At 35.6% G+C, this 12,327-nt stretch overlaps 1 protein-coding gene across 1 annotated transcript in view; it reads left to right on the top strand.

The window, feature by feature from the left end:
* LOC125861954 (germin-like protein subfamily 1 member 13) overlaps nt 1-12,327 on the top strand; it is a 143,791-nt gene that overhangs the window by 96,342 nt on the left and 35,122 nt on the right. The window lies entirely within an intron of this gene.

Below are 12,327 nucleotides of genomic sequence, written 5' to 3'. Positions count from 1 at the left end.
AAAAATACAGAAACAGAAAAAAGATGAAATTGACAGAATGATTTTTTAATCCGAGTCCACAGAAACCACTGTGTTTCCTTAAGAAATTTAATCCCCTCACTGTACCCGAGGTTACAGATTAATTCCTCCCAAGATAAAACGGATTAACCTGTTAAAGAAGTAGCGGTATCTCAAACTTCAATAACTTCAGCGAACGCAAGAACAACAACAAGAGCACACACAGACTCAGTCGATCGACAATTTTATTTATGTAAGAAAATGTATGCAGAGAGGAAAATTTTCAGTGTTTGAAAAAACGAAAAAGACATCTTATTTATAGCCATTTTCAGCAAATAACGCGTCTGTTCAGAAAAATCTGTTCAGACCAATTTTTTCCAGAACATTGTGTCCTTTGGGAAAAGTAACAACTTTTCGAAAGGATTGCCGTTTGGGAAAAGTAACGACTTTTTGGAAGGATTACCGTTACACGTGAATTTCAAATAAATTCAGTTGCGCCAAATTAATTCTGTTATTTAATTAACATTCTGAATTAATTTATAAGAGAAAGGAAAGGATTTAACAAGATTGATTAAATAAATTTTGTCCAAAAATATTATCAATCAATCATTTGCCAAATCCGAAGCCGAAGCCGAGGCCGAGCGAGCGACGACGACGGCGCGAGGGGGCACCTTCTTCTTAACCCTTTAAGAACTAAATGAAGTGTTTCCTAATATAAGGACAACAATTTCCTTTCTTCTACCAATATGGTAAAAATGACCTTTCATTTGCACTTTTGCAATGACTTTTCATTTTCCCTCCAAAATTGGTTCCCCCACTTACATTGGTTCTTCCATTTTCTCTTTTTATTTCCCATTCACATCTTGCTAAACCCAACAATCCCCCACATGAATGGGGAATGGCTATTGTTAAAACATATGCATGAAAAACTTGTGTATCTCGTAAGTAAGGGTTAATCGCATCTGGATAAGTAGGTTTCCCTTTAAACTTTCCGTAGTGAACATATATCGGATATACTCTGTCAATCGGTAGATTTGATATCTTTGAACTGTCGAGCTTTAGTGTATAGCTAGACAACATAAGTCACACAATCAACCCTTGAACTGTTTTTGGTTCTCCTTGTTTTGTTCGTTTCAGCCATGAACACATCTCGGTTAATAAGTGCTTAGAGAACTGGCCTTACCGGATTCTCCTTGAAGCGGCTTACACTTCACACTTTCATAGGTGGTTTATAACTGTGTTATCCCGTAGATACACTATGTAACATCCGACAATGTGAAATAACTATGAAGAGGCTTAGAATTGGAAATAGTCATTTTTGGAAATAATTAAATCTGGAAATTTAGCTAGTATGGGAAAAAAGTGAGTTTTTGGCCAACTTTTAACAGTCATAACTTCTATCTCAAAATGATTTGGGTGTATTTCTAGTTATGTTTGCGAAGCTCGTGGAATGATCTTTCCAACGCCACCGAGTTGGATCAATTTCGAGTTCGTATGAGGGAGTTATGCCCTTTGGAAGTTGGGCAGTTGGCAGGGGAAATTAGTCCGAAAATTTGTAAGGGTATTTTGGTCTTTTCCCTAGCCTTTTCTTTTGGATATATATTAGTGTGTTAGACTGAGTTTGATCAGTTTTTCTCATTTTAAAGAGTGAGAGTAAGGGTTTGTGAGTGAAGAGGAGAAGAAGAGGAGAAAGAGAAGATCAAGCAAGGTTTCGTCAAAGACCGTCGTAGATATCGTCAGGGATGATCCCTACTAGGTATGTGAGTTCATAGTGTTGGGTTGGTTCTTTCCCCCACACGCCAAGCTCGTTTTATTTATGAGAAAAAGATTGGTTGTGTTGTTGAAGTTGTTGGTGGTGGTGTTGATGTTGTTGATTGTGTTGTTGAAGTTCTTGTTGATTTGAGACATGATTTGGTTGTGTTTTTGAGTTAATCTCTAGTATGTTGAGGGATTTTATGATCCTTAGTGTTTGGGGTTGAAACCATTGAAGGTAAGGGAGGTTTAGAGTTGGAAAAATGAAGGAGAAAAGTCAAGTTTTCGGGGAAAAGGGTTGGGGCGTCACGCCAGCCAACGCGTCCCAAAAGGGACTCTGAGGTCCAGCCCTTGGGGCGGCGCCCCTAGCAGAGCCCCAACCAGACCCTTCTGAAGTTTTTGGTCTGGCGCTCCGCGCCTCTCAAAGCGCCAAGTCTTCCCATTCCTTCCCCACTTTTTCATACATGTTCCTAGGTATTGTACCTATGTTTCATAGTTGTTTCCAACACTCTGAAGTACGTCTTAACGTCAAGAACTCATCCATAAACGTGTGATCATATACCTTGAATCCATAATCAAATTCAAGGCGAGTTAGGATCAAAGTCAAGTGAAGCTAGAAGTCAAGTGAAGCTAGAAATCAAGTGAAGTTGGAGCCAAGCTTAGAAGTTAAGAAGTAAGTCTAGCAAGTCTCTAAAGTTTTTCAAGAGTCTTTAATGAACGTTTTAAATTCATTTTAAGGCTCAAGTTTCCAGTCAATCAAAGAGTATAGAGTTTCCAGTCAAGCAAAGAGTATAGAGTTTCAAGTCAAGCAAAGAGTATAGAGTTTCAAGTCAAGCAAAGAGTATAAAGTTTCCAGTCAAGCAAAGAGTATCGAGTTTCAAGTTAAGTCAAGAGTATAAAGTTGAGTTCATTTCTCAAAAGTTATAAGGGAACTAAGTATTTCCTAAGAGTTTATAAATGTTTTTACACATTTGAGCAAGAAAAGGGAACATCGATCCCAAAAAAGCCTTTGGGCTAAGCATTGAGTAATTATCTCAAACTAAAGAAAGAGGTTGTTTTAAAAGTAAAGCTAAGGTTTGAAGTTCTTTTCTTCAAAGAAGTATATGGGGACTATGTATTCCCAAAGAAGTTTATAAATGTTTTCACATTTAAACAAGCTTTGGAAACTGAGATTTCCAAAGAGCCTTCGGGCTAGTTTTTCAGAAAAAGAGTTATCACTTTCTAAATGAAGCAAAAGAGGGAACTGAGATTTCCAAGATAGCCTTTGAGCTAAGTTTTTGAGTAATTATCTCAAATCAGCAGGAATAAATATGTTTTAAAAACATAAGAGCCAGTACATTTTGGGAGTAGTATCGAGCACCGAGTTGGGGAAGCGTTCAAGGAACCCACAGCTCCTATAGAACCATGTTAGCCACCATAGGTAGAAAATGATCATACTTTTTAGATGAATCCTTTTCCAGATAGACTAGTGGATCCATTAGGCAGTTCAGGTCTTATACATTTGGCCGGGTATAGGATGCTCTGGCAGCGTGAGGTCGATCACTGTATCATCACTATAGCTTTTATGTGATGGTTGTCGGTTAGAGAAACTCCCACAGCAGTTATTGTAATTTCATACACAGCAGTTATTGTATTTTCACACACAGCAGTTATTATATCTTTGTATACACACAAAAATTATTGTATTTTTATATGCATCAGTTCATTTGTATTTCTATATACATCTCAGGCTTAGTGTATCTTTGTATACACACAGAGTTTATAGCAGGTTTTAAACAGCTTTTCTTTATATTGCACTTGTTTTAAATTGCATTATATTGAAATGAGTCAGTCATGTTGAGTTGAGTTGAGCCAGGTAAGTTATTCAGTTTTTTCTAGATTTCCTTCTAGCCTATATTGCTTAGCTTTCCAGCTCGCATACTCGTACATTCAATGTACTGATGCCAGTTGGCCTGCATCTTATGACGATGCAGACGCAGGTACCCAGGATCAGCACGCCGTTGATCCAGCTGAGCATTCCAGAGTCAGTGGTGAGCCTCCTTGCATTCCGGATGACTCTGTTATTTTGTGTTTCTAGTTTTGTTTTGTTAGGATGTTGCGGGATCTGTCCCAACATCCATCTCAGTATTATATATGCTTCATAGACAATCAGTCAGTTAGTATTGAGTCTCTCATCTATGTATATATGTAAATATGCTATTTTGGGACTCGATTTGCCTTTTTGGCCAGAGTTTTATCAGTTAAGTTTTTTTTTATATCCTTGCATTGCATGGAGTTATTATGTTGAGTTAGGTTTCCGCTGAGTTAAGAAAGCCAGGCCAAGGGTTCGCTTGGGGCCAGTAATGGTCTTCGAGTGCCGGCCACGTCCAGGGTGTAGGCTCGGGGCATGACACACTATTTGATATACCCTGTATCAAACTTAGAAACCATTAAAAAGTCCTTATGCCTTTATCCTGGTTACTGAACATTGTCTCATCATGAGAATGGACCATCAAATTTGTTTTGACAATGTTGAACCGTCATCTATGACTTTGTTTGATCTCCTTGAACCTAGATCTTGGGATCTCCAATCTTCTAGGTAGAGTTACCGCCACGATGACTTGTTCTCGGCCATAGTCCCATTCCCGTCGATGATCTCTCAACTCCTTCTCTAGTTAGGCCTTTTGTAAGTGGATCCGACACATTATCCTTTGACTTTGCATAGTCAATTGTGATAATTCCACTAGAAAGTAGTTGTCTAACAGAGTTATGTCTTCGTCTTATGTGACGAGACTTCCCGTTATACATAACACTTCCATCCCTTCCTATTGCAGCTTGATTATCGCAGTGTATGCATATAGGGGCCATTGGTTTGGGCTAAAACATAATATCTTCTATGAAATTCCGAAGCCATTCAGCTTCTTCACCTGCCTTGTCTAAGGCGATAAATTCTGACTCCATTATAGAGCGAGCTATACATGTTTGTTTGGATAATTTCCAAGATATTGCTCCTCCACCAATAGTGAAAACATATCCACTCGTGGATTTCGTTTCAGTTGACCCAGTAATCCAATTTGCATCACTATATCCTTCAAGAACTGCTGGATATTTGTTGTAATGCAAAGTATAGTTTTGAGTATCTTCTAAGTACCCCAAAACTCTCTTCATTGCCAACCAATGATTTTGATTGGGATTACTTGTGTATCGACTCAGTTTACTTATAGCGCAGGCTATGTCTGGTCGTGTACAATTCATGACATACATCAAACTTCCCAATACTCTGGCGTAATCCAATTGAGACTGACTTTCACCTTTATTCTTAGCAAGATTAAGGTTCATATCAATTGGGGTCTTTGCTTTTTTGAAATTCAAATACTTGAACCTTTCAAGTACCTTTTGAATATAATGAGATTGAGACAATGCTAGACCGTTAGGAGTTTTGTGAATCTTTATTCCCAATATCAAATCGGCTACTCCTAGATCTTTCATATCAAACTTACTAGCAAGCATCTGCTTAGTAGCTTTTATATTGGCAATGTCCTTGCTCATTATCAGCATGTCATCCACATATAGGCATACAATGACTTCCTGACCCGTAGTGTCTTTAATGTAAACATATTTATCACACTCATTGATCTTAAATCCATTTGACAACATGGTTTGATCAAACTTTGCATGCCATTGTTTCGTTGCTTGTTTTAGTCCATAAAGTGACTTAACAAGTTTGCATACTTTCTTTTCTTTGTCGGGAACTACGAAGCCTTCACGCTGTTCCATGTAGATTTCTTCCTCCAGCTCTCCATTTAAGAATGCGGTTTTCACATCCATTTGATGGATTTCAAGACCGTATACTGCAGCTAGGGCAATTATCATCCGAATTGATGTAATCCTAGTCACTGGCGAGTATGTGTCAAAATAATCAATACCTTCTTTCTGTCTAAAGCCTTTGACAACAAGTCTTGCTTTATATTTGTCAATAGTTCCATCATCTTTCATCTTCTTTTTGAAGATCCATTTTGAACCCAAAGGTTTGTTCCCAGGAGGAGGATCAACCAACTCCCAGGTATGATTGCTTAAGATTGATTCAATCTCACTATTAACAGCCTCCTTCCAAGAGGTTGAGTCGCTAGATAACATCGCTTTCTTGAATGTTTGAGGCTCACTTTCAAGAAGGAATGTTACAAAATCAGATCCAAATGAAGTAGTTGTCCTTTGACGTTTATTGCGCCTTGGACTCTCTTCATTGGTTTCATTCTCTTTTGGTTTTTCTCGAGGTTGTTTAGACCCCCCACTAGATGACTCAAGTCTAGTTTTATACGGATAGAGATGTTCAAAAAATTCAGCATTATCTGATTCCATTACCGTATTATCATGAGTATCCGGATGTTCGGACTTATGAACCAAAAATCGACATGCCTTACTATTTGTGGTATATCCAATGAATACACAATCCACAGTCTTAGGCCCTATTTTCACCCTCTTAGGTATAGGAACCTGGACCTTGGCAAGACACCCCCACACTTTGAAATATTTCAAGTTGGGTTTTCTACCTTTCCATTTCTCATATGGAATAACATGTGTCTTCGTATGAGGCACTCTATTGAGTATTCGATTTGCTGTAAGGATAGCCTACCCCCACAAGTTTTGTGGTAAACCTGAACTTATAAGTAAGGCATTCATCATTTCCTTTAAAGTTCGGTTTTTTCTTTCTGCAATTCCATTAGATTGTGGAGAGTAAAGAGCAGTAGTTTGATGGATTATTCCATTTTCCAAACATATTTCTACAAATGGAGATTCATATTCTCCACCTCTATCACTTCTGATCATTTTGATCTTTCTATCCAATTGATTTTCAACTTCAGTCTTATATTGCCTAAATGCATCTATTGCTTCATCCTTACCATTTAGCAAATAGACATAACAATATTTAGTGTAATCGTCAATAAAAGTTATGAAATATTTTTTTCCACCACGTGTTGGTGTTGACTTCATGTCACAAATGTCTGTGTGAATCAGTTCTAAGGGATATGAACTCCTTGCAACAGATTTATAAGGATGCTTAGCATACTTAGATTCAACGCAAACTTGACATTTTGATTTATTGCACTCAAATTTAGGCAAAACATTTAAGTTAATCAGTTTTCGCAAGGTTTTGTGATTAACATGTCCCAAACGTTCATGCCATAAACATTTAGACTCAAGCAAGTAAGAAGAAGCAAAATCTTTATTCATATCAACTGCAATTACATTGAGTTTAAAAAGGCCCTCAGTGAGGTAACATTTTCCTACATACATCTCATTCTTACTTACTACAACTTTATCAGAAACAAATATACATTTGAATCCATTCTTAGTCAGAACTGGTATAGAAACTAGGTTCTTTCGCAATTCCGGAACATACGAGACCCTGTTCAAAGTCACCACCTTGCCTGATGTCATCTTTAGGAGGATTTTGCCAGTTCCTTCCACATTTGCAACAATGGAATTTGCCATAAACAACTTCTCGTCTGTAGGTGCTGGAGTATATGATGAAAATAATTCTTTGTTGGCACAAACATGGCATGAGGCACTAGAATCTATCCACCATTCTCTTGGATTTCCAACCAAGTTGCATTCTGCACAAAGATCGTCCATCTCTCCTTTGGATTCAGCCAAATTTGCTTGATCTTTTTTCTTGTCCTTCTTGGGACCCCTACATTCAGTAGCCTTATGACCACATTTGCCACAGTTGAAGCTGCTTCCATTGAATTTCTTCTTAGGAGGATTGCTCTTTGGACCAGATGTTTTCTTTCTTTTCTTTGATTTTGTGGGATCTTCTTCAATAATATTTACTCCAGATATTGCTGAATTACCATGTGACCTCTTTTCCACGGCCTTGCTGTCCTCTTCGATTCTCAGCCTTACCATGAGATCTTCAACAGTCATCTCCTTGCGTTTATGTTTCAAGTAGTTTTTAAAGTCCTTCCATAATGGAGGTAACTTTTCAATAATTGCAGCCACTTGAAAAGCATCATTCACAACCAATCCTTCAGCAAGGAGATCATGGATTATGACCTGCAATTNCATTCTGCACAAAGATCGTCCATCTCTCCTTTGGATTCAGCCAAATTTGCTTGATCTTTTTTCTTGTCCTTCTTGGGACCCCTACATTCAGTAGCCTTATGACCACATTTGCCACAGTTGAAGCTGCTTCCATTGAATTTCTTCTTAGGAGGATTGCTCTTTGGACCAGATGTTTTCTTTCTTTTCTTTGATTTTGTGGGATCTTCTTCAATAATATTTACTCCAGATATTGCTGAATTACCATGTGACCTCTTTTCCACGGCCTTGCTGTCCTCTTCGATTCTCAGCCTTACCATGAGATCTTCAACAGTCATCTCCTTGCGTTTATGTTTCAAGTAGTTTTTAAAGTCCTTCCATAATGGAGGTAACTTTTCAATAATTGCAGCCACTTGAAAAGCATCATTCACAACCAATCCTTCAGCAAGGAGATCATGGATTATGACCTGCAATTCTTGAACTTGGGTGACGACGGTCTTACTGTCTATCATCTTATAGTCCAGAAACTTTGCCACGATAAACTTCTTCATTCCGACATCCTTTGTTTTGTACTTCTTTTCTAAAGCATCCCAGAGTTATTTTGAGGTTTTCACATTACTGTACACATTGTACAGATCATCCTGCAGGCCACTCAGAATATAATTTTTACACAAAAAATCAGAATGTGTCCATGCTTCTGTTACCAAGAATCATTCTTCAGACGGAGTTTCATCCGACATAACAGGAACGTTCTCATTAATGAACCTCTGCAAACTCAACATAGTCAGATAGAAGAACATCTTTTGTTGCCATCTTTTGAAGTCGACTCCAGAAAACTTTGCAGGTTTCTCAGTCGGTGCTAAGGCAGCATTTGAACGATTGTGTGCAACCGATGTTGTTGCAGCACTTACTGTTCCAGCATTTACTTGACTTGAATTAGTCATTTTTTCTATCAGAAATGGCAGACAATTTAGTATGTGAAATACTACCAGTAAAGAATAAATCCTTACGCAGACTGTTTCTGATTTAACGATAAGGCTTTTATGTTCTTTTAATCGTTAACCGAATGAATTTTAAAAAATCAAACATAGTAGAAAACCATAAATGTTTTAATCTCCAGAAACCTCAAATACAGAAACTATTAAATTTCTTAAGATTGTTATCTCCTGTATTCAGGTTAGTCAAAAATACAGAAACAAAANTTAATAAGACAGAGATTGCAGTACTTCGAAAGAAATTCTCTTAGGCTATATTATATGTCATTAAAAATGTGATTCTGTATTTTCTGAATGATTTTTGGAAGCGTTATATGACAGCGTTGGAATAATACTCCTCGATTTAATAAATACTGGTTGTTGTCTTTTTCCAGTAGTTGGAGTGAACTTGTTCATTCATGGAAGCTGATATTTTCCCCTAATTTGCTTTCCTCTCCGTCTTGCTGTTATATGTATAGATGCCCATAATATCCACTTAGTACGTTCAATTTTTTCATTTTCAGCCCATAACGTCCAATTGGTACGTTCAGTTTTTCTTTTTTTAGATGAAAGTTATAACTTAAAATTGAAAATAAAACAGATAGACTAATCAAACATTTTTATTACAACCTTAACTTCAAATAAAAGATTCAACTACATAGTAATCCACAATTAAGACGGTTAAAAATTATTGTTTGGATCGACACCCCTTCGTCGGAATATTACACTGTAGCTAGGTAAGCATATCTTTTATGCATATATATATACTAGTCTATGTATTAATATGTACATTTAATTGTATTTATGTATGTCATTTTTGTCCTCTCTCAATAACAAGCATATAGGAGTCATTTGTATGGTCACAGAACCAGATCCAGTTAGTTAACCAATCAAAAAATTGAAGCTTTACCTACTATAACAATACAATTACAAAACTATCTACTATAACAAAACTATATTTTCAGTTGTTTCTTTCTATCTAACTATAATTTGCTTCAGATTAATGTCTTGAAGTCTCCAGGATACAAATATTTGGCCTTCAAAAGCAAACTTTATCTTAGATTTTATTAATACCTATTGTTTCTTTAGCCTCGATTACTGTATTATCTTATTGTTTTTTCTGCTTGTTGCTACTGCCTTCTTTTACATATTTCTTTGAGAATGAGAATCTATCGAAAATAATATCTCTACCTTCAAGGTAGTGATGGGAAGGTCTGCGTACACACTATCCTTCCAAGATGGCCAAGCCCCACTGGTGTGAATCGATTACACTGAGTTTGTTTGTTAGCCTATGAAGAACATGCCATGTCTGGACTCCTGCACTGTCTTCCATCAGCAGGTCAATTCTTGTTTCTGTCAAGTTTGTGTGGTGTGTGTTAAGAGAGCAAAACAAAGATATTTTTTTGTGACATTCAAACAAAATGCATATGTTATTACAAGTGGTGGGACTTTGTGTTGTCGCTTTCATTTGAATCTTTCTATGCTATCTTATTTATCTTCCCTTCCATCACTCGTAAACATACATATAAGTAGTCATTTTCATTTGAAGAGTACGTTTGTGAAACGTTTTAGTTGTGTAAATTTTATTTCAAGATATGTACAAGAAGTCGATATCTGAATTTACTCTGAAAATTTTAAAAAGTGACCTTCATTTTTAATTTTCTCTGGAATGAAAAATGGACTAATGGACCTAAGATCATGTTGAAAGACAGAGTCAATGGACAACAGGTGCATATCATAACTTTTACTGTATGAATATTTGAATTGAGCTTTGATATTTTCATTGAAACAAATTATTATTCTTTCGTTAAAAGTTGAATTTGGTAACAAACACAGGATCAAATGCTTTAACATGTGTATNTTCATTTTTAATTTTCTCGGGAATGAAAAATGGACTAATGGACCTAAGATCATGTTGAAAGACGGAGTCAATGGACAACAGGTGCATATCATAACTTTTACTGTATTAATATTTGAATTGAGCTTTGATATTTTTATTGAAACAAATTATTATTCTTTCGTTAAAAGAAGAATTTGGTAACAAACAGAGGATCAAATGCTTTAACATGTGTATCTTGAGGAGAAGAGAAAGCAAAGTATGAATTTTCTTCTTCTTCTTTTCTTGTAATAGAAAGGGAAAGTTCTGAGTGGGGTGGAAGGATTGTTAAGGGAACCAAAACAAAGACCTTTTATGTGACATTTTTGTCTATAATAAGGTATCAGACAAAATGCATTTGTTATATACAAGCGGTGGGACTTTGTGTTGTTGCTTTCATTTGAATTGAGAATGTGAACAGACTGAATGATACATTGAATGTGCATATGTGATTGCCAACTTCAAATTGACTGAAAATGCTTAGTTTGTGCTATATATATATATACCAGTTCTGGAAACGTGCATGGCACGTTTGTACCCTATTATTATTATTATTATTATTATTATAATTATAAAATTTATATATTATGTTTTACTCCCTTTGTTCTTATTTATATGTTACCATTTTTTATTTCAGTGCATTAAGAAAATAAGTAAGTTTACTATTCTATCCTTATTTATTTATTTATTTATTTTTGAAGTCAACTTTTCAATCAATGAATATGAATTAATTTATTTTGATTAATTAATTTGACAAATGAACATGAATTATTCACTTGATTTTTCTAAGGAAACACAGTGATTTCTGTGGACTCGAATTAAAAAATCATTATGTCTATTTCATCTTTTTCTGTTTCTGTATTTTTGACTAACCTAAATACAGGTGATAACAATATTCTTGCCAGCTTAATAAGACACAGATTGCACTACTTGGAAAGAAATTCTTTAAGAATATATATGTCATTAGAAATGTGATCCTGTGTTTTCTGAAAGTTGTTTGTAGCGTGCTAGCTGTTCACCAGCGTCTTATGACAGCAATACTTTTCTCTAATAAATATATTGTTTGTTGTATTTGAAGTGAACATATAATTCATTCATGGAAGCTGACATTTCCCCTATATAGATGTCCATAACGTTCACTGGTACGTTCAGTTTTTTTTTTCCCAGATGAAAGTTGCATATAGTTTCTATCTATCAAGCTTGAAGAGGAAGAAGGTTTTACTAAATAAATGGAAAAACAATCAACAATCATTGTATTGTACCTCCCGAAACATTCAACAAAGTTCTTCGCATGATTCTAATGACAATGAGAATCCATAACTATATAAGGGAGTTATGACTTCTGCCATGTCTTATCATGAGCTATGCCAACCAACCAAATCCTGTTAAAAAAAGAGAGTAAATTGACTTACTGTCCAAACCGACTCATGAATACCCCTAATAGTACTAGTTCAAAATATTTTGGAGGCATTTGAGTATGATTTTTTTTTTTTTCTGAGAAGTTGAATTCTAGAATTTTCAAGAATTTAAAATATTAAACAAGTATTTTAATTTTTTTTCACTCCAAATCACTTAAAAAAAACAACTCCAATTTACCTATATAACCAAACACAACTCCAATTTTTAATAATCATTTCCTTTCACATTATTATTATTATTATTATTATTATTATTATTATTATTATTATTATTATTATTATTATTATTATT

The sequence above is a fragment of the Solanum stenotomum genome, chromosome 1, assembly GCF_019186545.1.
Source record: "Solanum stenotomum isolate F172 chromosome 1, ASM1918654v1, whole genome shotgun sequence".
NCBI lineage: Eukaryota > Viridiplantae > Streptophyta > Magnoliopsida > Solanales > Solanaceae > Solanum > Solanum stenotomum.
The sequence above is the reverse complement of the archived record's forward strand: the minus strand, read 5'-3'. Positions and strand labels throughout refer to the sequence as shown.